Genomic DNA, 26,394 nt, shown 5'->3' with positions numbered 1-26,394 from the left:
TATTTATGAAAAAAAAAAAATTAAAATTTTATAAAAAAAATGTATTAAAAATGTATTACAGTTAGAAAATATAACACAAAAAACAAAAAAAAGAAATGGGAGAGCGTTTAGAATTAAAATCATTCAGATTCAAAAAATTAATAAAAAAAAATATTTTCGAAAAATTAAATTAAAAAAATTTTATGGAATTCTGTATTTAAAAATTAATTAAAAATATAGTTCTACGGAGTCTAGGACATTAGGTTGAATTAAAAAATATTTAAAATTTTCTGAAAATATTTTGAAATTAACATTTTTTAGATAAAATTGAAAAAATATATATATAATTTTGACAAAAAAATATTATTTTCGAACAATTAGTATTGCCAAAGTTAATTAAATTCACAACATTTAAGAAAAAACAACAATCTATGAATTAAATTATTTTAAAAAAATTGTAATTTAATTAAAATACTCGAATTAATATTCTCAAATTATTTGTAATTCCATATATTTTCGAAAAAATAAGAACAAAAAGTGTTGATAAAAAGTTCTGATAACTGTTATACATACAAATATTTCGAAAACAAATTTTTTTAAAAAATTACAAAATTAAATATAAAATTAAAATTTACAAAAAAATTACAATTTAATTAATAAATTCATTTTCGAAAACTTAGTATTGGAAAATTTAATTTAATTCAAAACATTTTTGAAAAACAACAATTTATGAATTAAATCATTATCAATTTAATCTAAATACTAATATTCGAATTCATATTCTCAAATTATATGTAATGCCATATTTTTTTGAAAACAAACAAAAATTCGAACTTTTTTTTTTTAATAATAAAAAATTTCGAAAACCCCATATTGCCATGTTGCATGTAATTCCAACGCTTTTCCAAAAAAAAATAACAAAAAAAAATTCAAAAAATTTTTAACATTAAAAATTACAAAAAAAAATTCCATTATCGAAAAAAAAAATTAAAAAAATAAAAAATTAATAAAAGATAAAAAAATCTGAAAAACAACAATTTCTTAAAAAATTCCAAAAAAAAATCGAAAAAATTTATAAATTAGATTTTTTTTTGTTTTAATTACAATTAAACTTTAATTATTAAAAAAATATCAAAAAGCTAATATTGTCATATTATATGTAATCCCAAAGCTTTTTCAAAAAAAAAAATAACAACAAAAAGTTTTGAAAAAAAATTTGATAACTGTAATCTCTACATTTATGCTCATGTCCATAAAAAGAAAAATTATTAAAGTATCCGAACTACAAATGGTCTTCGAAATGTTGCTGCTCTATATATATGTACATATGTATATACGTACTTATCATGTATTATAATGTATTACATGTTTCACATACTTTACAAACAAAAATGAAATTCACAGCAAAATTGTGAAATAGTTGCGGTGTCTATTGTGGTGTAATTACAAGTGCATTTTATTATCATTAGTTAGCTCTTTTTGGAGTTAGACCACTAAGCAAGCGACAGCAAAACCGCGCGCTGATAAAAATTTTCTTGTTGAAAAATATTTCTTAGGCAAATTTTGGAATTGTGGTGGAAAAATTTTAAGAACAAAAACATATATTATTTATTTTTATCAATTTTATATATGTATATAGTAGAAATATAACATATATATACATATATGTATATATGATCAAATCGGAGAAGCCCTGCTGGTAAGAGATTTCAAAAACAATTTTTAGGTTCACAATATATTCACTAAAAATTTAATTATAAATCTATAAACATGTTCATATATATGTATTAATTTATTTATTTATATATATGTATGTATATATTCCCCCCACCGCTCAAAAATTCATTCATACAAAGACGTGCTTCATCCACTAGCGTCAGGTGCCTGCCTTCCCGCTTTAATTGATTTCTCGAAGACAAGTGCGATTATGAGTGTTTATTTTCCATAGAGACATACAAAGCTACATACACCCATATAGATGAGATAATCTATATACTCACTGACATAACGGGAATTTATAGCTTTATTTTTGTGTTACTACCAAAAGTATTTTTACTTTTTTGCCTTAATAGTGCGCTCGCTCATTATTCTATTTCCTTTCATTTTATTTGTGCTTATTTGTACTTAAGTGCTCCACATTTTTACAGTGTCAGTACGTTACAAAAACAACAAATGAACTTAAAAATAACACAAACAACAAAAGCAATGCTTAATCGCGCTTAATTGCTTTAATATTGTGACGTAAATGGAGGCGCTCTTTTTAAACGAGCAACAATAAAAATTATTGGCCACTGATAAAGTTCAATGAAAATGCTTTTTTGTACACAGAAAATAGAAAAATAGAAGAAATAAAGTATAAAAAAATGAAAAAAATATATAAAATAAAAAATAGAAAATAAAAAAATTAAACAACAAAAACAACATTTTAACCACAATTTTGTATTAACTAGCAGCCGAAGTAGCAACTGCTTGAGCAATATAGACGCGCGCAGCGAATTTTCACTTGATTTCCTATCAGCTGATAAGCGACGCAAACGATTGCGCTTAGCTATCGCTTCGCTGACGAACGAATTTATTTCTTATGACGACAATAAAAACAACTTTTAGCTGAACGCCAGCACTTGTTGTGGTGGGTGGCGCAGTTGAGACGTTTTGGGACCCACGCAAGCGATCGATAGACGAATCTTGCGATCGCTGATAACACAAATATTTATAGTCGAACATTTGTACATATGTAAGTATGCTTGTATATACTCGTATGCTTGTAGGTACATATGAACGCATGTATGTCCATATGTATGCATGTATTTATGCATATACATATGTAAGCGTGGTTGAACTAGTTTGATAAGCACGCCCGCGCAACCAGGGCGCTTTGAACAGCGACGCTGTGGGAGGCTCTTATGCCGTTAATTAAAGGTATTTGGCATGAGCGCGACTAGTTAGTTGACCAAGCTTGATTACAGTTATAGTGTGCTGATAAATATACATAGATATTATTGTGTAGTTGGTGGCGATTTTAAGGCTTTTAGAAATCCCCTAATTTTTATGGTTTCACTTGGAAAAATTTTATTGAAGGTGAATTTATTTTTAATATGAAGAAATTAGTGTGTTTGGCGTTACTATTATAAGGGCTGCCATGCTTGAGTAAATATAAACATATACAACATCTTATGTAATTATATAATATTTCTTCTTTGATAAATTTCTACTTAAAACATTTATCTCTTCATTTTAATAATTTTAAATAATATTACATGACGGTCGCCTAATTGTAGGCGTTACTTCATGTTCATACTAACCTTCCTGAAATCGAGTAGTGGATGAAAAGGTCCCTACATTTCAGCACATTGGGCCAGTTGACTGACATTATAGTCAAATTAAATCCATATTCGTAGAAAATAATATCTTGAAGTTGTTTGTCTTCGGTTCTCGGCACACAACATCTGTAAGAGGTCTTTTACTTTTATCTGATCGAAGATTTCTAATCTCCGCAGTATCATTTAGCAATATTTGATTGATATTTGAACCAAGACAATAACAACAACAGTATTTTACTTACTTAGTAACACCAAAGTTAATTAATTGAAGATGTCTTGCCTACATTTCAGCGCCGCGAAGAATTATATGATATTAAAAATCGAGGTATAGAACGATTTTCAAAGAAATTAGATCTCATTAGCATGCCATCAAAATATGTATATCATATTTTATACCAAAACGAAAAACAAAACCAATGTAACTACTTTAGTATATTCAAACCCAAAATGAGTATTTGAAGAAATGTTGCCTACATTTCTGCGCCACATAGATCAATCTCTAAAAAAGTAGACTCTCATTAGCATACTAATAAAATATTTGACTAGTAAATGATGCCAAACGATAACAATTTTAACAAAGATATATTACTTCAGAAGCACCCCAAAACTTGCATTTGAAGAAATGTTGCCTACATTTCAGCGCCAACAAGAATTTGATGCTGGTTAAAACATAGAAATGGCACAAAATTCGAAAAAGTAGATTATAGTAACTATGAAAATGGCTATTCTTTGACAAATATGAACATGATGCTTCAACAATTTACGCGAAAAATTAATTTTAATTAATAAACCAAATAATTTGTTAGTGGCAGTGTTGAAATATTGTCAGGCGCACTCCAACAAATATTTATATACCTATATGTTAGCTTTACTCTATATCAGAGAGGTCAGTATTGAATTTAATTTCATTGTACGAGTGAATATTACTGTGGTCAAACTTTTTGCTTATCGCCTGCGTACAAGCTGATAAGAAATGTGCTCTGCTTAGAAATATCAACAGCGCGGTCAAGCAACGGCTATGACACTATCTTATTTTGAGTGCCCAAACGTAGCTTGCGGTTAGGAAATATAAAAATATATAATCAAAAAATAATAACATATAAGAAAAATAATGATAGCGCACTAGAAGTTATGTTACTTATTCAAGTAGAAAGAAAAAAAATTTATAATAAAAATTTAAAAATCAAAAAAAATATTTTATATGCATATATATATAAATAAAAAAATCGTATTTATAATATATTATATTAAAATATATATATTCCAAAATATAAATTCTTCGAAATAACACTCGATAATCCTAAACCTAGTCTCCACTAGACAGCCTTGCCAGCGCTTTGCCTCACTTTGAAGTCATACAAAATGGCTGAACGCGCTTAATTCACACTATCATCTCACTAATAATTGTATTAAAATTGATAATTATTGATAAGTTTTTTTGCTTTGTCATCTTCTTTTGTTTCATTTTTATTGTGGAGCTACACTTTTAATTGAAATCAATTCGCCATACATTGTTAATTGAAAGGGTGTGATCAGTCGCGGTTTGCCGCCAAAAAATTTAACAACTTTTTTCCAATAAGATTAAACAACAGCGAGCAGAGGAGTTGAGCTACCAAATACGCCTGCGCAGCAACTAAATGGTCGCCCTCTCACTTCGTGGCAAGCTGCGCGCTCCAGTTTTCAGCGTACACTCGCAATTCGCTTAAGAAATCTCTGCCTCAACATTTTTTTTTCATTATCATTTTTCGGTTTTTGTTTTTCCTCGCACTTGTTTGTCAATGAAATTAACACTTTTATAGTGATTTTTATCACTAGCGTGATGATTATTTCAATTTATGTGTTTATTTGTCTGCATTTTTTTAATTTTTTGTTTTTCGTTTTATATGCTTTGTTTTTTCTCCATTTTTAATGAACTCTTTGGCTTGGCTGCGAGTTTATGTTTCTTTGTTTTTGTTGTGTGCCACCAACACGCCGTTTTGACAGCAACGCATGGCGTGCGGTACACTTTTAACGGTAACAAACCTTTATAAATTGATTAGTTTTTGATGATCTACGCAATTAACGTGTAGGTGGGAAACGCACTCGCCATAAAGTTGGCGCAGGTGGTGAACCACTACGAATCGTGCTTAATGAAATTATGAGTTTTATGTGGAAAACTTGAAGAAAAAAAATTGTTGAATATTTGGTGAATTTAATAGAAATGAGCGGAGAATATTGCTATTTACTAGAGACTTTGCTATATGCATCATTAAACTTGATAACATATGTGGAAGAGAGAGAGAGAGAGACTAAGAGAGAGAGAGAGAGACTAAATAAATTAACTGTATACTCTTTAACACTTTATAAGTTTTTAACAAAAATAAACTACAAATTCGAAAATATTTTCATAAAATTCTTGGAAATTACTATAAATTCGAAAATATTTTAAAACAAATTTTTTTAAAGAAAATATTAAACTTCTTTGAGAATTTCAAAAAATATGTTAATTGGATGAGAATTGCAAAAATTCATGAACGAAATGAGAGTATGTATATCAGTTATTATGACCGAAAGCTTAACATGCCTACCTTATAACTAACTGCTTAACTAGTGAGAGTAGAGAGAGAGAGAGAGAGAGAGAGTATGTGTTGGAGAGAGAATAAAGAGAGAAAAAGAGTTTTAATTACAAGTATAGTTGCATTCTTCGAAATCGTACATGAAGCAATTATGACAAAAATTTATAGGAAAAACCAAAAAAAAATTAAATGTTTTATGAATTTAATAAGATTTATGACTTATTAGAGAGGTTCTCTTCATAATACCTATTCAAGAGGAAGAGACGAAACATTCCCCCTAATTTATATTCCTTTGAAACTTATGAACAAAAATAAATTATAAATACGAAAACATTTTCATAAAAGTCTTTCAAGGAAAATATCGAAGATTACCGAGAATTTCAAAAAAATGTTAACTGGATGAGAATTGCAAAAATTAATAAACGAAATCAGTATGGTTATGCGAGTTTAAGGCCGAAGTCGTAACATATATTCAGACAAGTGAACTATCTCTTTAAATAGTATGAAAAGAGAGAGTGTTAGGGAGAGGAAAAAGAGCAAAGAGAGAAAAATGTGTATTTTTAATACACATTCAGGCTATAAAGGTAAAAGTAGTGTAGAGAAAAAAAGAGAAAATTAGAGACACAGCCAGAGAAAGAGAATAAGAGTATTGAGTGAGGTAAAGAGATAGAGAATAACCGAAGCATCTGCACCACTAAAGAAAATTGAGTGTGAGAGAGAAAGTAAAGAGAGAAAAATTTGTATTTATGATACACAATCAGGCTATAAAGATATTTTATCTAAATTACTGTACAGAAATTGAAAAAAATGAGAGAGAGAGCCAGCGAAAAAGAATGAGAGCAAAGAATGAGGCAAAGATATAGAGAACGCCCGAATCTACCGTACAGTTAAGCAAATTTTTTATGTAAATTAAGTATGAGAAGCCTAGTAATCGATTAAGGATCAAATTATTATGATATCAGTAAAAATGCCATTTATATACAATATATGTCAAAACCTACTAAAGGGTCATGATTCGTCAACCACCCACTACTACGAAATTCTGAAAACTCAAGTCGTCTATCCATAAATCATTACGATTTTCAACACCATAAAATTGCATATAGTAAAACTTGTTGCCCAACAAATTTGATGAATAATATTTCCACACAAATTGATTGCAAAAACAATGTATATATTTGCACACGAACTGTGACTATAAAGTTTAATAAAATTAATAAACTTCTCATGAATTAACACTATTTATGATAAGCTAATAAATTTATAGCAAAGCAAAACTTCTGTGCCATAAAATAACTCGCTACACCGACCAACGGGTTTTTAGCGGATCTCAATGCAAACATAGATATGAATATTCAGACGGACATACAAATTTATTGGCGTTAGAAACGTGTTAATTTTCGAAGACTTGTCGAACTAAAGTGACGTCATGTATTATGAAAATAAAAATACCCTAATATATGGACTTTATTTATACAGATTTGATCATATTATTAAATATCTAAAGAAGTGCTATAAAATAATTGTATTTATACATATACTAGAATTAGACTTTTAACTACGAAAATGGGTGAATTGATGTTATGCGCTATAAAAATTATTGTGGCAGAAAAAGTGAAAGGGACAACTATATATAAAAGCAGCAGAATAAAGGCAGAGAGGTCATGAGAGTATACTATTATTAGGTCTCATGTATTACTATAATGGTCTAGACGATTAAAATAAACAGTTTTAATTACTCAGATGTGATTTGAACTCCAGTAAGACTTGATCTGAGTACGAAGTTACTAAAGCATCATGAACGAGATTACCAGAGAATATAAGACAAAGCGCAAATGAGTTAGTGAGCGAAAGACAGAGATTGAGGGAACTCTAGATAAAAGAGGATATGATTTGACTCAGAGTGGATTGAAGCCTCAGTAAGGCTTGCTGCAAGTTCGAAGACAGATAGCTTCATTCATAATCATGAAAGCGAGTACCAAAGAGTTAGAAAACAATCGAAAAACATAATATATATAGAAGAGATTTAAACTAAAATGAGATAGAAGACAATGGAAAGAGATGAATATTTCTTCAAATTTGGAGGTCATTTACCTCGACTTCATATAATTTAAAATATTTTATAAGTTTTAACTTACTTATTTTAAAGCAAATACTCAGCTGTTGGTCGAACACTTTTCTAATTATACTTTGATTCAGAAAAATCAATTATATTATAATTTATTGATTCAGGCTTTAAACACTTTCCGTTCCCACAACAACATCATATACTTAAGTATAAGTTACAATTCCGGTAGCTTTAAGCGGAGAAACTCATTTTCTTCCCACAAACCTACAATCACGCGGCTACACATAACCTTAACCTACAGTCGTAGCACAGTGGCATGACGTTGCAAGCAACAAATATACACAACGGTGCATCGATAGCCATCTATAATTATCGACACTATCGCATAGCGAGTACGTACGAGTCGCCACCAACACTGGTGGCATGAAAAACGTAGTTGCAACTGTCGCGTATTGTCGCCGCATATAACCATAAATTAAGTGTACGTACGTTGGTGCCACACAAAGGACGAGTGGCGAATGAAGGAGCAACCGAGCAATGAAGTAAATATAGTAGCGGCAATATTTAAGGCATTTTAAACATTTCAATGGTCAGCACTTACAAATGGCAACGCTCAATTACAAGTGTATGGTGCAACAAAAAGCGGCATATGCATATTGTGGCATGTATACAACCGTAACTCTGTGTGTGAGCGTAAACGCAAAAGACCACACAGCATAACAGCGCATTGGTAGCCGCCATTGGTGGGTGTGCTGGCTGTTGAAGGCGGCAATTTACGGCGTTGCAACCAGCGTTTAAGCAGCCGATACGGTGGCAAGCACTTATATATAACAATGAATGTGTATGTAGTTGCGTATGCCGTTAATATTATGAAGGTATGCATAACATATGCGGCATGTTGCAATTTAATAAACGTTAATTATGTCGAGTTGCATGGTAGTGGAGCAAGAGGGTACAAGCCAAAGTAGCCGACAATGTCGGTCCTTGCTTATAGGGCTTGCACACACGCGCATTCAAGTGCGTATATGTGTGCCCGTGCATACAACGTTGCATGTTGCAAGTGCAACTATCTGCACACACACACATATGCCACATGTTTCCACTTGCTGTTTGTGCGATTAAATTGTGCGTGGCAATGAATTTATGCGTGTGCTCCTCCTAGCGGTACTTGACTTGCAACCGAAATTGCCGCCATGTTGTTGTTGCCACATTTCACTTGCATCACCATTTCCATGCTGTTTACTGGGACAAGCGGAAGTAAATCTGTGCGTAGCAGCAAATTTTCATGCATTTCATGCAATACGCTTTAAGCACTTACTTGCAACATTGGCGGCAACGAACAGCTGGTGGCGTGTAGTGCCTCAAGGCGTAGGAAATATCAACGCTGAGCGCGTTTGGCTGCTAGTAGCAACTGTCAATATGCTTTTTTAATTGTAAACGGCGTTCTTTGTTGGGTGTTGCAAGTGTATTGTCGTCCAATTGTCATATGCCAATTTCATTTAATGCCACATTGCACGCCTGAAGCTGCCTTTTTTTATTTTTTATAAAAACTATTCACAAAAACCGCAACCTCTGACAGCGTGACAGTTTAATCGCCACACTTGCCACATGCAGCTTGCGGAGATGAGCGGCAAGTATTCTTAGGAGCGCAACAGCTGCCGCGTCATACAATAACTTGCGTGTGACACATTTTAAGCAAGCTGAAGGTAGAAGCAAAACTTTGAACGCACCAAATCGAATGTGGCAACAACAATAACTATATGATATAACTAAGAACGAAATTGTAAGCTAAAAGTGAAGCTCAGCTTCATTAAAATGCATGGCAGGTATATTTTTTGAATTACGCACAGCATTCAACCGCATAACAGAGCCAAATTTGCAATGCGCTTAGGAGTTTTTATGAACCTATATTTCTCTCGTGAAGCGCAACTCTAACTAGACGCTGGATGGGCAGAATTATTGAAAATATAAAATCAAATAATATCACATTTGATTGATTTTTCATCAAAACTGTTGAGTTCACCTTACAGTGCTGGCAATTCGAGGCCTCAGTACTGACTCTTCCAATGTGTTTTGTTACCACTAAGCTAACGCCTTAACCGACGCTCTCATTTAAAATGCTGCGCTTGCATTTATCTACTTGTTTTTGACGCATTGCGGAATTATGCAGCAACATTCACTGGGTCCGCGACATATTCAGTGCACTTGAGCTGTTGTCATTGCTTTTTCAGTAGCCTACTTATACACCACCCGCCACTGGCGCTTTTACCGCGAGCGCGCGCGCTCTCCTCACAGCCTTACCAGTCAATCGAACTGACAGTCGCCTATCACTCTCAGCTCTAGTCGTTGCTTTAGGCGCTGAGCGTATAAGTCATCACAGTGGCGAAAAACAAAAGCAATAATAGCAACAACAGCAATAAAAAGTAAATAGCAAATAGAGGATAGCGCTACTGCACGGCAACATGGCAGCAGCAAATAGCAATAAAAAAAGCGCTTGTACGCGCGCGACATATTGAGAAATGTGCAACAGTTTAATGACCATATTTGGTATATTTTTATGGCAAGTTGCATTTATCAGATGCGTCGCGCAGCGCGCAATAAAACAGAACATAACAAAATGGCAAGAGAATTAACAAAAGCTAAGAGATCACTACCTCAGTGGCAATAAAAATATGGTAGGCTCAAACATAACTGCGCGCACACACACATACACATATATATGCATGCAACAGTTTGTGGGGCTTAAGTGGCAATCGTTAGAAAAAACCGGCGACGCAGTTACGAGCGCGCCCGCTACGTCGCGCGGTCTATACAACGCGGAGTCTCTACGTCGCGCGGTCACTACCTTGCGCGCTCTCCGCGCGGCAGTGACGGTCGTACAGGCGTTGCACAGTTGCCGCAGCAGCAGCCGTTCTTCGGATCGCATCGATGAATTGTAATGTAGCAATTTTGCTGCCATTCGCCGTCTGGTCATCTTGCGCGCGCGTTGCGAGTCTATAATTTTCAGTTGTCTACGGCGTCTAGACACTAGACGCGCAAAGCTATAGGCACACAAGTAAGCGCTTCTAAAACGAAAATTCAAAATAAATAAATAAATATTTGTCTACATTTGAAGGTTGTTATTATATGTGGTGCGCGCGCGCAAATAACATATGCAACAGTTTGTTGCAAAAATAAGCCGAAACAGCTTGCCGCGATTGTGGGTGACTTATGCGCTCACTCCTTACGTTACACAAGATTACAGAGATCCTTAAATGCTAAGCGCTTGATTGAAAAAGCAACGCTTTCGCATTTCAGCTAGTTAATTAATTGCCGCGCATGCGTGCATCCCCACCGCAAAACAAGCTATTTTACACCTGTTCGTCGCAGACGACGCGCCGAATGCGTATTTTCAACGGCGCGCATAAAAAAGTGCAGCGCGTTGCGTTGTTGTTGTAGAGCGACGACGAAGCCGCCACTGCCGCTGACAAATGAGGAGCGCGCTGCATGTCAATGCTTTGTGGCAGCTTAAAAAGGTATAAATTACTAATGAATGACGTACAATTTAATTGCCAGTAACAGCTCAACAACAACAACAATACAACAACAGCGAAACCCACTTAGTCAAGTGCTAATACTCAAAACGGTGCATGCGTACAGCTAGTTTGCCACATGCATATATGTAGAATGTGGCAGCGTCCAGCGCATGTATTTGCCCATGTTGCACGAGTTCTAGACACTTAGCCCTGTTGACAACAACGCGCCGCCTACCACCACTCACTTGTTGGTCACTGCTAGTATGTGGCAAGCACACATACAAATGTTGTTGCAGTTGCAACTTGTCGTCATGTGACCGCCTATGCAATGCTCTATCTTGCATGCACTTGTTATTGTTGTTGCCACATGTCGTCAGCATGTGCGCGCAGTTATTTGAAGTGCGTGCATACAAATTTGTCATTCTCATTGGTATTAAAGCAGACTGAGTGAAATTAATTGAAAAACGTGGCCGCGTCGCGTCAGTCGCCGCGCTGAGTTACCGTTTGTTGCATGTGGCAAAGCGGTTGAGTGCATAACTTAGCCAACACACTTACATATGCGTGGCATGAATGGGCTTAAGGCCTTGCTGGCCTGCTGACAACTCGTCGCAAATGGACGCAACAGCTTCGCGGGCGTTAGCGGTGGCGGCGGCGACCAACTACCACTATGCGGCCACATCTGTTGCGTCTATTTCGCTGTGCAATTAAAAGGGCTAAATTAAATCTACGGCAACTTTTATTGACGACAACCATTTTTTCACTTGCTGCGCCTATTCCGGTTGTTGAGAGTGGAATATTTAAGGGGAAATGATTTGCCGGAAAAGGCTGGCAAGTCAATTGTCTTACCGTAAAAGTACTCGCTCATCAGCCATTGTGATGAATATTTAATTAGTCGTGCATTTTAATTCCACCATACTTTATTGGTTAACGATAGTCGTCTCATTGAAGTGAGAATATGGCGATGCTTGTAAAATTTGTCTAATTGTTATTGGAAAAGTGTGCTTTTTTGGTTAAGTATGTACGCGAAAGGAAACCATTTGTTCTGTTATGTAAGCTGGTATATATGTATGATCGATCATGTAGTATATTGGTATGGAATATTTCATGCTTGCTTGTGCGAAAGCTTCTGCTAGTTGGAGCTTTCATAAATTTAACATGAAAGCTTCTACTCATCTCTGTGAGCTTTTATGCGTGCTTGAGCGAAGACTTGTCCTATTCTATTACTGGTTTCATAGATGTTGGCGTGAAAGCTTATTCTCAGCAGTTTGAGCTTTTATACTTTTTGGAGTGAAAGCTAATATTGTTGAAATATTGGTAAGAAAGGTTTTTTAAATAAGTATGCTGTCAAGTAATGCTAAGTAAGTTCAAAATTTCATAGATATTAGCGTGAAAGCTCATTCATCAGTTTGAGCTTTCATTCGTTTTTAAGTGAGACTTAATATTATAAAAAATATTGGTAAACAAGGTTCCACAAGTAGGTACGCTGTCAAGTAATGCTAAGTAAGTTCAATTGTATCAAAATGAAAGCTTACTTGCATTTGGTCAGACTTTTGGAAATAAACCATTTTATAAAAGTTTTCAAATATTTTTTATATTCATTTAAGACACATTATATATAGATTGTTTAAACATTTCATTTTCAAACCTCACTTTACCTGAAAATCATTAAATAAGTGAAAGCTCTAAGGAATAGCTTTTGTGGATAACAACGCCATACAAACAATTGGCATTGATTAAAATCAAATCTCCATCTCGAGCATCCCAAACTTCTTTATTTAGTCTTATTTTCTAAAAATTTCTGCTTTCGATAAGTTTTGAAATCACCCATTTTTGCTTAGTTTCTTTTTTTTTCTTTTTAATAGTGTCTAAATCTTGTTTTCAAAATTGGTTAGAATTTATTTTTAAAACCAAGAGAGCAAAATCGAAATGCATTTCATTTTTCTTTTGTCATTTTCTACGCAGCGCCTTTCTTTAATTGCATGAAAATTAAAGCAAATTTAGCATAATTTATTTATAGGCGACACTACTTTTTAAAGCAATGCAAAGAATTTGCAACGAAATGCGGCAATACACAAGTTCAACTCAGCCATTTGGCATGTGCGGAAACATCTCAAGAATTTGTATGCACCGACTAGGAAATTAACGAAGACAATTCGCAAAACAAAATTAATTTTTATTAATTAAGTTTTAACTTTTTTGTTATTATTTGCTTTTCGTTTTGGTATTAATTTAATTTGTATTTATTATATTTTGGTTTCTTTTTTATTTTTTAAATTATTAATTAATTACGTTTTTAATTTGATTACATAATTTTTTTAAATTGATCTAATTTTTTTTATAGTTAGCTTTAATTATTTTCATTAACACATATACAAATTAAAAAAAAATTAATAAAAATTAACATACAAATTTTAATTAACTATATTTATTTATTTTGATTTTTTTTGTAGTTTAATATATTGTAATTGCTTTTGTAATATAAAACAAAGAATTAGCTTTGTTTCTGAATTAATTTTTTTATAGTTTGATTTAATTAATTTATGGTGCGATTTAATTATTGTCACTGATATATATAAAAAATGCTTTTGTAATTGATAAAAATTAATTAAAAAATATTTTTAAATTATCTTTTACTTTTTTTTATTCATAACTTTTTGCTGAAATTAGTTATTATCGGTTTCGTAATTCAAAACTATTAATTAATTCCATTTGTAATTTAATTAATTAAATTAATTTTTTTATGGTTTGATTTAACTATTTTAATTTATAAACAACAAAAAGTTTTTTACAAATATTTCGTAATTTTTTCACTTATTTAATTTTACTTAATAAATTAAAAAACAAAACTATGATAAAAACATAACATAAAAATTTTAAGTATTTATATATAATTATTTTATTTTTGTAGTTTAATTATTAAATTTTTTCTACTTTTCCAGTTTAATTACTTATTATTACCGCTTTAATTTAAATTAATTAATTTTGTTTGTAACTGAATCAATCTTCGTTTTAATTTGTTTTAATTAGTAGCATTTTTTAAGGTTTGTATAATTTTTTCTATTGATATTAAATATTAAAATAAATAATTGCAAAAAAAAGTTATTTAAAGAAATATGCCACAAATTTAACAAATTCTTATTAACTTAATTTTACTTAATTATTTTTTATATTTTATATTTATCTTAATTTTTTTTTAAATTATCAACTTTTTATAATCTAATTTGCTTTATTGTTGTTATAATTTAAAGTAATTAAAAAATTCTGTTTGTAATATTATTAAATTATATTTTTAATGTTATTTAATTAAATTTGAAATTTTTTTATAGTTTGATTAAAATATTTTTATTGATATTAATAAAAATAACAAAATTGTTTTTGTAATTTTTTTAATTTTTATTGTTACTAATTCAACTGCTTTAATTTGATTTAATTAATCTACTTTAATTAAATATTTCTTATTAATTTAGAAGTTTTAGTTAATTATTTTTCTTTGATTATTATTTTTTTGTAGTTTAATTTGTTATTATTGCTTTGTTATTTGAAATAATTAAATAATTATTTATTTTTTATAGTTTCATTTAATAGTTTTTATTGATATTAATGAATAAAAAAATAATTGTAATTTATTTAATTATTATTATTAATTAACCAATTTTAATTTAATTTAACTAATCTGTTTTAATTAAATATTTTTTCTTAATATAGAAATTTTAATTTTACATAAATTATTATTTTTTGTGGTTTATATTCTTACAATTGCTTTTGTAATTTGAGATAATTAATGATTCTTAAGTTTTATTTAATTGTTTTTATTGATATTAAAAAATAAAAAAAAAATATTTTTTTTTTGTAATTTGCTTAATTAATATTTTTAATTAATTTAATTTAATTATTTTGATTTAATTTTTTCTTAATTTGATTCCAATATTTTTATTGTCATTTTTTGTGTTTTTTCGATTTTTATTGTTTGAATCAATGTTTTATTTTTTTTTTCCATAAGTACATACATACATATGTATATACACCAACGCTTCCTTACTTAAATAATTGCAAATTACATTCATAGCGACTCGTCCATTTGGGTCCATCGTCGCTGTCAGCGAGTGCTGCCTAGTGCAGTCTTTGATTGGCTGGTGGAATTCTTAATTTATTGTGCGTCAATTTGCGACGGAGTCTCTGCGCGGTGTCATTGCGGTGATTGACGTCAAACTTGACAATCAACTCGGAAACAACACGCGATCGCCCGCAACTCGGTAACACACACAAACACACAACCGTTTATATTTAATAATTTTATATAGTGACCAACGCCGCCAACGCCAACGCCGACGCCAAAGGCGATGTGATAACCACACCAGCGCTGCGTCCGAACACGTCGCGGCTCAGCGTCAGCGAAACACACCCCTGGCGGGCGTAATAAGAAAGAAGCAAGTGCTGACGCGCATGGCTAACAGTGACAGTCCGTAGGGGAGCGTCCACTCAGCGGAAGCAGGAGCGCTGGAGACGGGAAGAGCGGGTGCAGCGGCGGCCCGGGGCGATAACGATAACCGCGTCAGCGATCTGCTGATTTGCAATTTTTTCTTTGTTTTTGTTATTGTTGCGTTGATAGTGTTAGCAATAACAAAAATAAACGCAAGCGCCGGACGCATAAAAACTACAATAACAGCAATTAGAGCAAAAACAAAGATAACAAAGATTGAATTGGACCGGCAAAATATTATTGGACGTTTTATATTGTTGTTGTTGTAATAATATTACTAGTGTTAAGTGTGCGCATTGTAGGTGGCTCAAGCGCGTATGTGCACTTCATTGCTGCAGCAACAAAAAAGTTCACATACACACACATATATTCTCGTATATAAGCATGTATGTGTGTATGAATATTTGTGCTTTAATATAAATTGAAATAAATTGCTGATAATTTCGCAATGATGATTATTGATTTATTACTCGCCGGCGCAGCTGCCGCATTATTGGCCAGCTACCAGCAGCAGCGCCACTTCGCCAGCTTCCTCCAATAGACAAGCGCCAAGAAGCGTTTGCAGCCGCCAGCACTACGAACGGCAGCAGCAAGCAACGCGAGTGCCAAACGGCCGAAGCATTAACCAGATGCGACAATATAATTTGTAGTTGCTGCTGCCGATTAATGTTATTGCTGTAACTCCTTGGGCCAACCCTTCGGTATTGTTGTTGTGCTAGCAAAATACCACTTGAATTGCTCTAATATCGCTGTAGTTGTTGTAGTTAGTCCACTTGAGAATTTTTCCTCACTTTTTTCTCATTTTCTATTACGCAAAGCACTCGCTCTTACTTTCTGTAGATAACGGTAGTATCATGGCAAACATATTTACAGTTATTTGGCGAAAAATCTTATCGGTGGCACTGGCCGAATAAACAGTAAGCGAAAACAATAGTGATTTGCAAAAAGCAATAAGAGAATTGTGTTGATTATGAAACGCCACCGAAATTGTCGAGACCTCACATTTGCGACACACCTCCTAGTCCAGCTGAGTGGCCGATATCTGTATGTATGTATATATTTGTACGTATGTATGTAAATGTTAGGGCTCACTATCGGTAGAGCTGTTAACAGCATAGTGTTAAATTTGATACGAGAATACTTAGATATGTTATTTACAGTTTGTGATTTTACGGTTAGGCTGACTCTGTTTATATAAAGATGCATAGTAATTTGCTTAAATGTGTATATTTTAAATGCTTTGCTTTATTTTACTTGAAATAAAATTGTTTAAGTATTTTATAACCTTAACGGAGCTTTCACATAAAAAAAGCTTTCGCACAAAAACGAGCTTTCACATAAAATAGTGTTTTCACACAATATGGAGCTGCCCCACTACCATTTTATATCCTTAACAGAGATTTCACCGAAAAAAGCTTTCATACAAAGAAGAGCTTTCACATCAAACGTTAATTTGACATTGAATAAAAGTACAAAAAATATTTTTGAAGTTCATAATTTATTTTAAGCTAGACATATGTACATATACCATATACTTTAGACAAAAATTGTAAATTAGGAAAAACCTGTTTTTATAAAAAAAAAATTAAATTAAAATAAAATAAAGCAGCTTTCATGCCTAATTGAGCTTTTAGGTAAATTCTTCAATATATGAAATATTAACTTTAAATGAAATTAATACAGGAACTGTGCAAAAACTGCACTTTTAAGGCTTTAAAGGAGCTTTCATAATTAATTGAGCTTTCGAGTAATTTTTTCAATATATAGAATACTAAATTGAAATAAAGTTAACTATCAAACTATTCAAGAAAAGCATTTTTAACATTTAGGCTTAAGCTTTCACAAATAATTGATCTTTTTAAGAAAACTTTCAGTATAAAATTATTAAATTGAAATGAAATTTATTGTAAAAGTGAGAATTCCCTAAGGCTGTTAAGATATGTGAAATATAAATAAAGCAAACGAAAATCGGTTCAAAAAGCTTTACTAACAATTTTAAAAGGTCTTTCACACATAAATGAGCTTTCGATTAAAGCTCATTAAGTCTAATTTTGAAATTTTTAATGCAAATGTGTTTAAATAGAAATTCTTATACAAAAAAAGTAAACAGAGTTGTTAATTTAACCCTCTCTCTTGCTAAACAAGCAAAAAAGTTGGTTTTTAAATAAAATTCTGTTGACTTTTCTCTTGATTTTCTCTCTCTTGTCAAAAATTTAGTTTCAATATTTTATTTTTATATATTTTTTTTACGCAACAGAGCAACAATTTGAATTCTTTGCTTTTCCTTTAACAACTTACAACTTTAGCACCACCCTAAGCCACCCTCGCCACTAACGCCAGCTCGCTACCAGCCACTTTCCCATACTTTTTACAATACTTTGCACATTTTTTCGCACACGTGTATATTTTTGGTACATTAGTATGTAAATATGTACATAAGTTATATTTATTGCGCAATCTTTCATTACCGGCGTCCTAAAAACAATTCCATTCCGCCGACGATTGCCAACTCAAAAAACGTGTAAACGATGAGCTACACATATTTATTATAGAAATCATTGTTTTTCAGTGCCTTTTGCATAACAGCAAAGCAACAACAGCATTTTGAACAACTCTATCAAAATATTGTATTCAAATTTCAACAACTACAACAGGGCGCTGTCGCTGTTGGCATCAAATTTCAACGAAATTTCAGTTTTTAATTAGCATACCACATTACTCACTGCATTCGCGCTGTCACCGAGCGAAACCGACAAACGGTCGGACATGCCAGCAGGTGTATTGCCGAAAAGTCAAGCGATCGATTGGACGAAAAGTCGAATTTGCGGCGACTGCTCGTTTGACAGCCGCTATTTCGCTAGCTGGGCTGGGTCGTCGGCGAGGCACTAACGGAACAGGTCTAACCGCACGCGGTAGGGTGGCATAATATTTCACAGCGCCAAATGCATTAGCAGCCGGTGCGCAAGCAATTTGCGCTAATAAAAATAAAAAAATATAATTAGGGATTTTTAATATTTTCTTACGACTATTTTTTGTGCGCGTACACACCCGCTGCTTGATTAAAATAATAAAACAATATTTTTTTAGAAAAAAATTTAAAATTAAAACTCTTCTTCTTGTTTTTGTGGAATTCTTTTATTTTTCTTAAATATAATATACATATGTACATATGTCTATATAACAAATATCCGCTTGCTCGCTCAATATCCACTAAATGTTGCTTTGGTTTCACATAAAATGCATTGCGAAGCATTTCGACTGTGACAACAACAATAATACCGTATTTGAAGGGCGCTCGCCAGCATTTGCCTCCAATAGCGCAAGCGACTTTCTAAGCAACGGTCTAATGCAGAAAGTAGTGTAAAGAAATAACTGTAGTTAATACATGCTTACAAATTTTTGCTTGAAAGCCAAGCGGCTAAAAATTATATAAATAAAAATTGAGAAAAAATGAGAAAAAAAGTTGGAAAAAAATTCAAAAAATTTTCCCAAACTGCAAACCGAACTATTGACCCAAAATTAAGTTGGAAAAAATTTACACCATAAATAAACAATTTACACTGACAGAGATTGCCGCAACAACAACAACAAAAATAACAATAGCAATAGTAAATTGAACTTCGCCGAACAACAACAGTAGCAAATCCAACATTAGCAAATAGCAATCGCAACAACAATGACATATTGAACTAACAACAACAACAACAATAGCAAATTTGCCAAAAAACAGCAACAACAACAACTACATTCACATATTGTACTAACAACGACAACAAGAATGCCAAATCTTTTCGTACCAAATAGCAACAACAACTTTCGAAAATTGCCGCAAAATACAAATAAGCCGAATCGATTTTGCCCCGAAAGCAAGAAATATTGAAATATTTACATTTACATATATACACATACTATACATATCTACATTTATATCCTCAAGGAATGCATATAGACGGCTACACTTGTGTGCATTTGAAAGCAATGCGCGACTAGCCAATCGAATTTAAAATAAAGAAAGATGGAAAGAAGCCGCCCATCACTAATTAACATTCTGCTGCTTTCAAATAGATGAAGAACTTTATGGCTTATATACTGAAACAGACACACACATACACATAAACATACATAGATATGTAATTAGATATATTAGAAAGCAATAAAAATAAAAGAAATGAAGGTATCTAGTAATTACACGAGAATTTGCTAGGCATTTGCAAGTAAAAAAGACGAAAGCATAGATTAGAAGTTGCGCTGTTAAGCAACTGTTAATGTCAAAAACGCTTGATTATTAAAATTATTGATACAATATAATTTAATGGAGGTTAAATGAGTTGTATATTGTTGCAATATTGATTGAAATGCTGAAAATGTCGAATAAATTCAATGTTAAAATAAGAGAGACCGTAGCAGAGGCATGACAGCAACTTAACAGTACGCGTAGTGTAAAATTTACAGACTGCATATAATTTTTTGTTTACAAATAATAAATTAATTAGATATTAAACCGCTAAGTTACACAAATTATTTCCATTGTTTAGTTTCTTTAACAGTGTTCTAACATAACCTTAACAGCACTTATACAAAGCAGCTGTTAGGCTGAAAATTCTTGAGGTTTTTGAACCAAATAGACATAAAGCTTAAAATAAATTCATTATTTAATGTGTTGGAGTATATTCCTTAAACAGTGTGCAAACGGAACCTTAACAGCACTTTTACAGAGCAGCTGGTAAGTTAAAAAATCTTGAGATCTGGTAGGTGGAAAATTTTTGAGCGGCTTGAATTTATTATATATATACATATACTATATACAGCTTTGATTATAATCTACTATTTTCTGCTATTGAGTGGAATTATACAAGCGTAACTTAACATATTCTTAACAGTACTTATACAAAGCAGCCAGGAGGCTGAAAATTTTTGAGTGGTTTGAAACTTTTTGTTTTGAAATACATATTTTCATTTAATTTATTTATCCGAGTATATTTTCTCAACAGTCACCTAACATAGCCGTAACAAAACATGTGCAGAGCAGATTCTAGCTTGAAAATTTTTCTGTGGCTTAAGGGTTTTTAACAAATTTTATGTAAAACACTAATTATATTCGATTAGTTTACATTATTGAGTCGATTTAACAAAAGTGACTGAACATAACCTTAACAGAGCCCACAAAAGGTAGCTTACATGCTATAAATAAGTAAGTAGCTTCACCTTTTCGAATCAATTTGATACTGTTAGCACTATAATATCATATTAGCGATCTTGAGAAATTATTTGGAACGATTTTATTATCATAAAACACTACCGCTTCAATGTATTCCAGATTTTTATGGAAAATTCGTCATAACGACGAGAGAAAATTTCTCATTTCTAGTTCAACTATAGCCATATTACAAAAACCTTGATTAACTGAATGAAAAGTTAGTAGCAATCAATGCGTCAATACTTCGTGGTGTTATGAATAACCAAGGGGGAAATTTTCGAAATTGTTTACACCACCTGATTTATTAGTTTGAATTTTTGTAACATCATCAAAAGAAAAAGAAGAAAACGGTGGTATTTTACCAACGGATCGGGATATAATTATAATATACACAGGTCTAATTAAAATTGATGAAACATTATTTTTGTAGAATTTTCCAATTTTTTTTTTAGATTTTCAATATTTTCTGCGAAAAAAGTTTTCAAAAATTATAAAAAGCAAATAAAACATAGAGATATGCCGCTACATCAAGCAGAACCAACAACAACTACGACTGCAGCCTGCTATTGGACATTTTTTATGTAAAGACAAATCCTATTGGCTACCATTGCAAGCTGCAACAACAGCTAGCATTGATTCGCATAGACTATTTTTTGAAGTGCTTGATTACAAACAAAAATATTTGAAACGAGCAGCTTCACTTTGCAAACAACTTTGGAAAATTCAATTTTAGCGTCGGCAAAATGCGGCCGAACGAAGACCGACGTGATTTGCAAACAAAGCTGCTGGAGCAAAAGCAATGAGAGGAGATTGTTTTTAATGATTGCATATATAGTTTTTGTTATTTTAAAAGAAAAAAAAACGAAATTTGTTTTTTCGGAAAAAACAGAAAATTTATATTTTCTAAAAAATAAATTTTTTATAAAAAAAAAACATTTTATATGTTATAATGAGATATATTCTAACATTTTATAGAAAAAATATTTAATATTTTTGTTGATGCAAAAAGTATTTTATTATTTTTATAACAAAAAAATTATTTCAACATTAAAAAAAATATTTTGAGTTTTTATAAAACAAAAATATACGTATTTCAAAATTAAAAAAATCATATTTTTGTTTACTAAAAAAAATAGATTTTATTATTTTTATAACAAAAAACTTATTTCCATACATATTTCATGCAAAAAATATTTTAAAATTTTATAAAAAAAATAATAATTTTAGTACTTTTCGTTAATAACAAAAATTATTTTAATAATATTTTTTTAATGTTTTCTTCTTGTTAAATACTTTTTGGTATACTTTATGCCACCTACCTTAATTTTTACGCTATTCGGCTGCCTTTTCGCCTTAATCCAAGCGCGTTAAGTTTTCCCGTGGCTGATAAATCACTTTTCCTTTATATTTTAGCAGTTGGCTTTTGCTGTATTCAAAAATTTTTCACTACTTTTTTTCTTGTTTTCACCGTTAATGATTATAATATTTCATTATCTAATCACCAGTTAATTGAATTTTCCAACATTTCGTTCGGACAATATAATTTTGTTTAATACCAAAGCGTTTCAGCACTTTTTTGTCACACTGTTTTTAAGCACTACTTTAATAATAATTTTTGTTTTATAGCGAATGGATGCTTGAAAATATCACAAAATGTATTCGTTGCTCACTGCGCTATTTTGTAGTTGTATATATTTATATATTGCTATACATATCTAGAAATATTTTTTAAAATTTACTTTTAATGCTAATTTGGCGCGTTATTCGCAAGCATTTCAGCAATAAGTTTCAAGTTTAATTTGTATTTATTTTTATAATAGATAATATTAGCAGTAAAAAACTGGCAAGCTTTTAGTTGACTTCGTTGTGTGTAGTAAGTAGCGTGTTGTTGTTGTTTAAAAATTTCTCTTTTTTGCGCACAAATTTTATGTTAAGAATTGTTAGTAAGAAAATTTACGTGACGGCGCAGCTTTTTTATTGCTGTTATGAATTTTTTTTAATATTTGTAATTTTAATTTTTGTAATTTTAAATTTGTAATTTTTTTTTTTAATTTTTATTATTGTATTTTTTTTATTTATTTTAATTGTTAAGACACTTTAATTGCTTCTCATGCACTTTGTTCTGATTTTTTCTAATTTTATTATCTTTTATGCGTGTATTTGTAATTCCTATTATGATTATTATTTTTTATTTCTGCTATAAAAGTGACAAAAAAGTCATTAGCTGAATTGTAATAAAATTTTAGGTTTTTGACTGCACCTTTTAAATTTTAGTTTGGCAAGATTTTTAATTATTTAAATTATTTGAAATTAATTTTTTAATTATTTTAATTTTTACACAATTTTTTTTTATTATTTTAAAGTTTCTTGTAAATTTTTAATTGTTTCCAAATTTTTTGTAGTGATTAATTTTTTGTAAATTTTTAATTTTTACAAAATTTTTCAGATTATTTCACAATTTTAAGTAGTTTTTAATTTTTTGTCATTTAATTTTTTCACAATTTTCTGCAGTTTTTAACTTTTTGTCATTTTTTAATTTTCACAAAGCTTTTCTGACAATTCACAATTTTTTGTAATTTTATAATTTTTTTAATTTTTCAAAAATTTTCTTAATTTTTCAAATTTTTTTCCACAATATTTTTGTAAACTTTCAAATTTTACAAAATTTTTCTCTCCTGTTAATTTACTTGTGTGTCAAAGTTTATTTGCCACATTGTTTTAATTACTTTGGGGCCGCTTCAGTTCCAGCTTACACCGAAGTGGGTGTGCAAATTCCAAATTTTACAACTTTTTGTTGCTGGTTTTTGCTAGATTCGTTATCATTGCATATATTCAGCTATTTTCTCCGAATTAGTTTCCGTTTCCGTAGTTATTTTGTTCACTATTGTTGTTGTTATTGTTGCTATATGTCTACTTAAAAAAAAGGTACTCTTTAGTTGCTTATTAAATAGTAGTATTTGTTGTTGTGAAATTTGAAGTTCATAGGCGTAAGCATTAGCGTTGTTAGTAGTTGTTGTAGTTTAGTTGTAATTGTTGTAATATTTAGTTGAAGCTTGTAAAAATTTCTTTTATTGGTTTCTAAGCTAAAAAGTAATAATTTCCATTTTAGTAACTAGCTAGTGAGTGGTTGTTGTTGTAGATTTGAGTAGTAGTTCTTTAAGTTAATAATTTTGAAGTGTTTGTTGTTGTAACTTTTCTGCAAAATTTGTAAGATTAGCAAAAGGTTAAAACGCGAGTAGCAGACTTATTTTTATTAAATATATTTTTTTGTTGTTGTAGTAAAAATTTTAATTTATGCCTTAAGCTTGAGCTAGTAATGTATACTGTTGGCAGGAAGTGCCTCTAGCTTTTTGTTGTTTTTGTAACGTAATGTAACGCTTATGCCGCTTGTTGCCACGAGTGAAGCGTTAAGTTCATGTTGTTTGCTTAACAAATTTTGCGGCGCGTTGCACTTGTTGTTGTTAAAAAATTTAGAAAGGCATAACAAATTGTGTTTGTTGTTGCTTGTGTGTGTTTTTTAACTTTACTGGGGAAAATATAACCAATATCGGCCTTTAAGCAGCAAATGCACAGCTGCACTGCCGCGTTGTTTGCACCAAACACCCTTGCAGAGATCTTTAAAAATAAGTAGGGCTTCGCTTGAGTTCGTTTTTAAGCACTGTTAGTTAAATTTTATGCATTCTTTTGTAAATAAAAAATATTTTTACTCGCGAAATTTGCTTTTGAGTACACCACACAGCGCATAAAACTGCAATTCGGTAGCAAAAGGCATGAAAAAAAGGAATTTTTATTTTTTTAGATTTTCTAAATTTTTCTTTTAACTTTTTTCTTTGTGTAATGCATAAGATTTTCAAACAATTTCGGCACAAATTTTCACTGTCCAGCTTCGCTTGCGCCGTTGCGCTGCCGCTTTTGCTATTTGTTGCAGCTATTGCTGCAAACTGTTGCTGTTGTTGTCGTTGTCATTGCCGCAAAATAATTTATTGCGCTCATAACTTGAGCGTGACATGTTTTGCAAAGATTTTTTGCTTAGTTGTTGTTATTGTTTCTATATGTTTTTACCCAACACGCCGCGTATTTCAAGCGTTTAGTGGCTTTTGCACGCAGCCACGCACCTTTGTTGCTGATTTAGCTTTTGCTGTTGCATGTCGCACTGAGGCTATGTTGTTGACATACCGTTACTTTAACGTAACATAAGCTTTCTATGCAAATTTGTACGCGAAAATGCAGTTGTTGTTATTGTTTTGCTTCAATTTTGTCTTGATCGCAGCGCGATTCAGGCAGTCAACGAGCGAGCCCAGTGAGCGACCAACACCGTCAACTTGTAAATGACAAATAACAGGCAGCGTACGCCAGCAGCAGCATCCATATTGATGTTGTGGCATGCCACAGCTGCAACAATGACGGTGACGACGACGACGGCAACGGCAGCAATGCACAGTGGCTGGCTGGCTATCAGCGTGAATTGTTATTGTATTTGTTGTTGTTGTGGTAGCTACTGCAGCGGCGCTTACGGGCAGTTACCGTAGGTTTGACAACGCCAGCAGCAGAAATGTTGCAGCGCGACAATTAGAATGTTGCAAGCATGACAACAACAACAAACAGCAGTTGTAGTAAATAGCAGAAGCGCCAATAGCAAAAGCGGCAGCTAAGTAAAGACACTTCTTGAGCTTGCCACAGGCAGATTGTATATTCTTATTGTTTTTATTGTTGTTGTAGTTGGTGTCAAAACCCCGCACTCAAATTACCGTTGGCGGAACACACTGTTGACCAGTTTGCAGCTTCGATTTTTCACCTTTTTTCGCACTTCACAGCTAAAATTTTTGATTTCTTTTCGAATTTTTGTTGTTGCAAACTAACTACTAATCAATATACTAAATATTTGTGGCGCGTTAGCCGCCGTTTGTGACGTGCGGAACGTATTTTGTTTTGTTATTATTGTTGTTGTTGTGACACGACACAACACCGCTCAAAATCTGTTATTTACGAAATAAGACGCGTACGGTTCTGACGTTGAACCGATACTGGCGCTATAAGCCAAGCAATGTATCTCAGCGGTGCGATACTGCGCGGCGCGCTGCTGCTCCCCGTACACAAGCGCTAGCAACCTTTCTAAATAGAATGCTACACGCATACAACCTACACAGCCAGCGCGCTCAGCGCAGTCAACAAGCCAAACACCAGGCGCGCGCGTTAGTGTGTGTGCGTGTGGTGAGCGCGCGCTCCGTGCTGAGTGCAGATCAACGCGCATGTATGTGTGTTAAACACACGCAAGCACAC

At 32.1% G+C, this 26,394-nt stretch overlaps 1 protein-coding gene across 1 annotated transcript in view; it reads right to left on the bottom strand.

Annotated features, from left to right (window-relative positions):
- LOC126762144 (zinc finger protein 865) overlaps positions 1-23,121 on the bottom strand; it is a 124,084-nt gene extending 100,963 nt beyond the window's left edge. The window contains exon 1 of the mRNA XM_050478676.1: positions 22,434-23,121. The gene's annotated coding sequence lies outside the window, so the exon portion shown is untranslated. The remainder of the gene's footprint in view (positions 1-22,433) is intronic.
- Positions 23,122-26,394: the final 3,273 nt, after the last annotated feature.

The sequence above is a fragment of the Bactrocera neohumeralis genome, chromosome 6, assembly GCF_024586455.1.
Source record: "Bactrocera neohumeralis isolate Rockhampton chromosome 6, APGP_CSIRO_Bneo_wtdbg2-racon-allhic-juicebox.fasta_v2, whole genome shotgun sequence".
NCBI lineage: Eukaryota > Metazoa > Arthropoda > Insecta > Diptera > Tephritidae > Bactrocera > Bactrocera neohumeralis.
The sequence above is the reverse complement of the archived record's forward strand: the minus strand, read 5'-3'. Positions and strand labels throughout refer to the sequence as shown.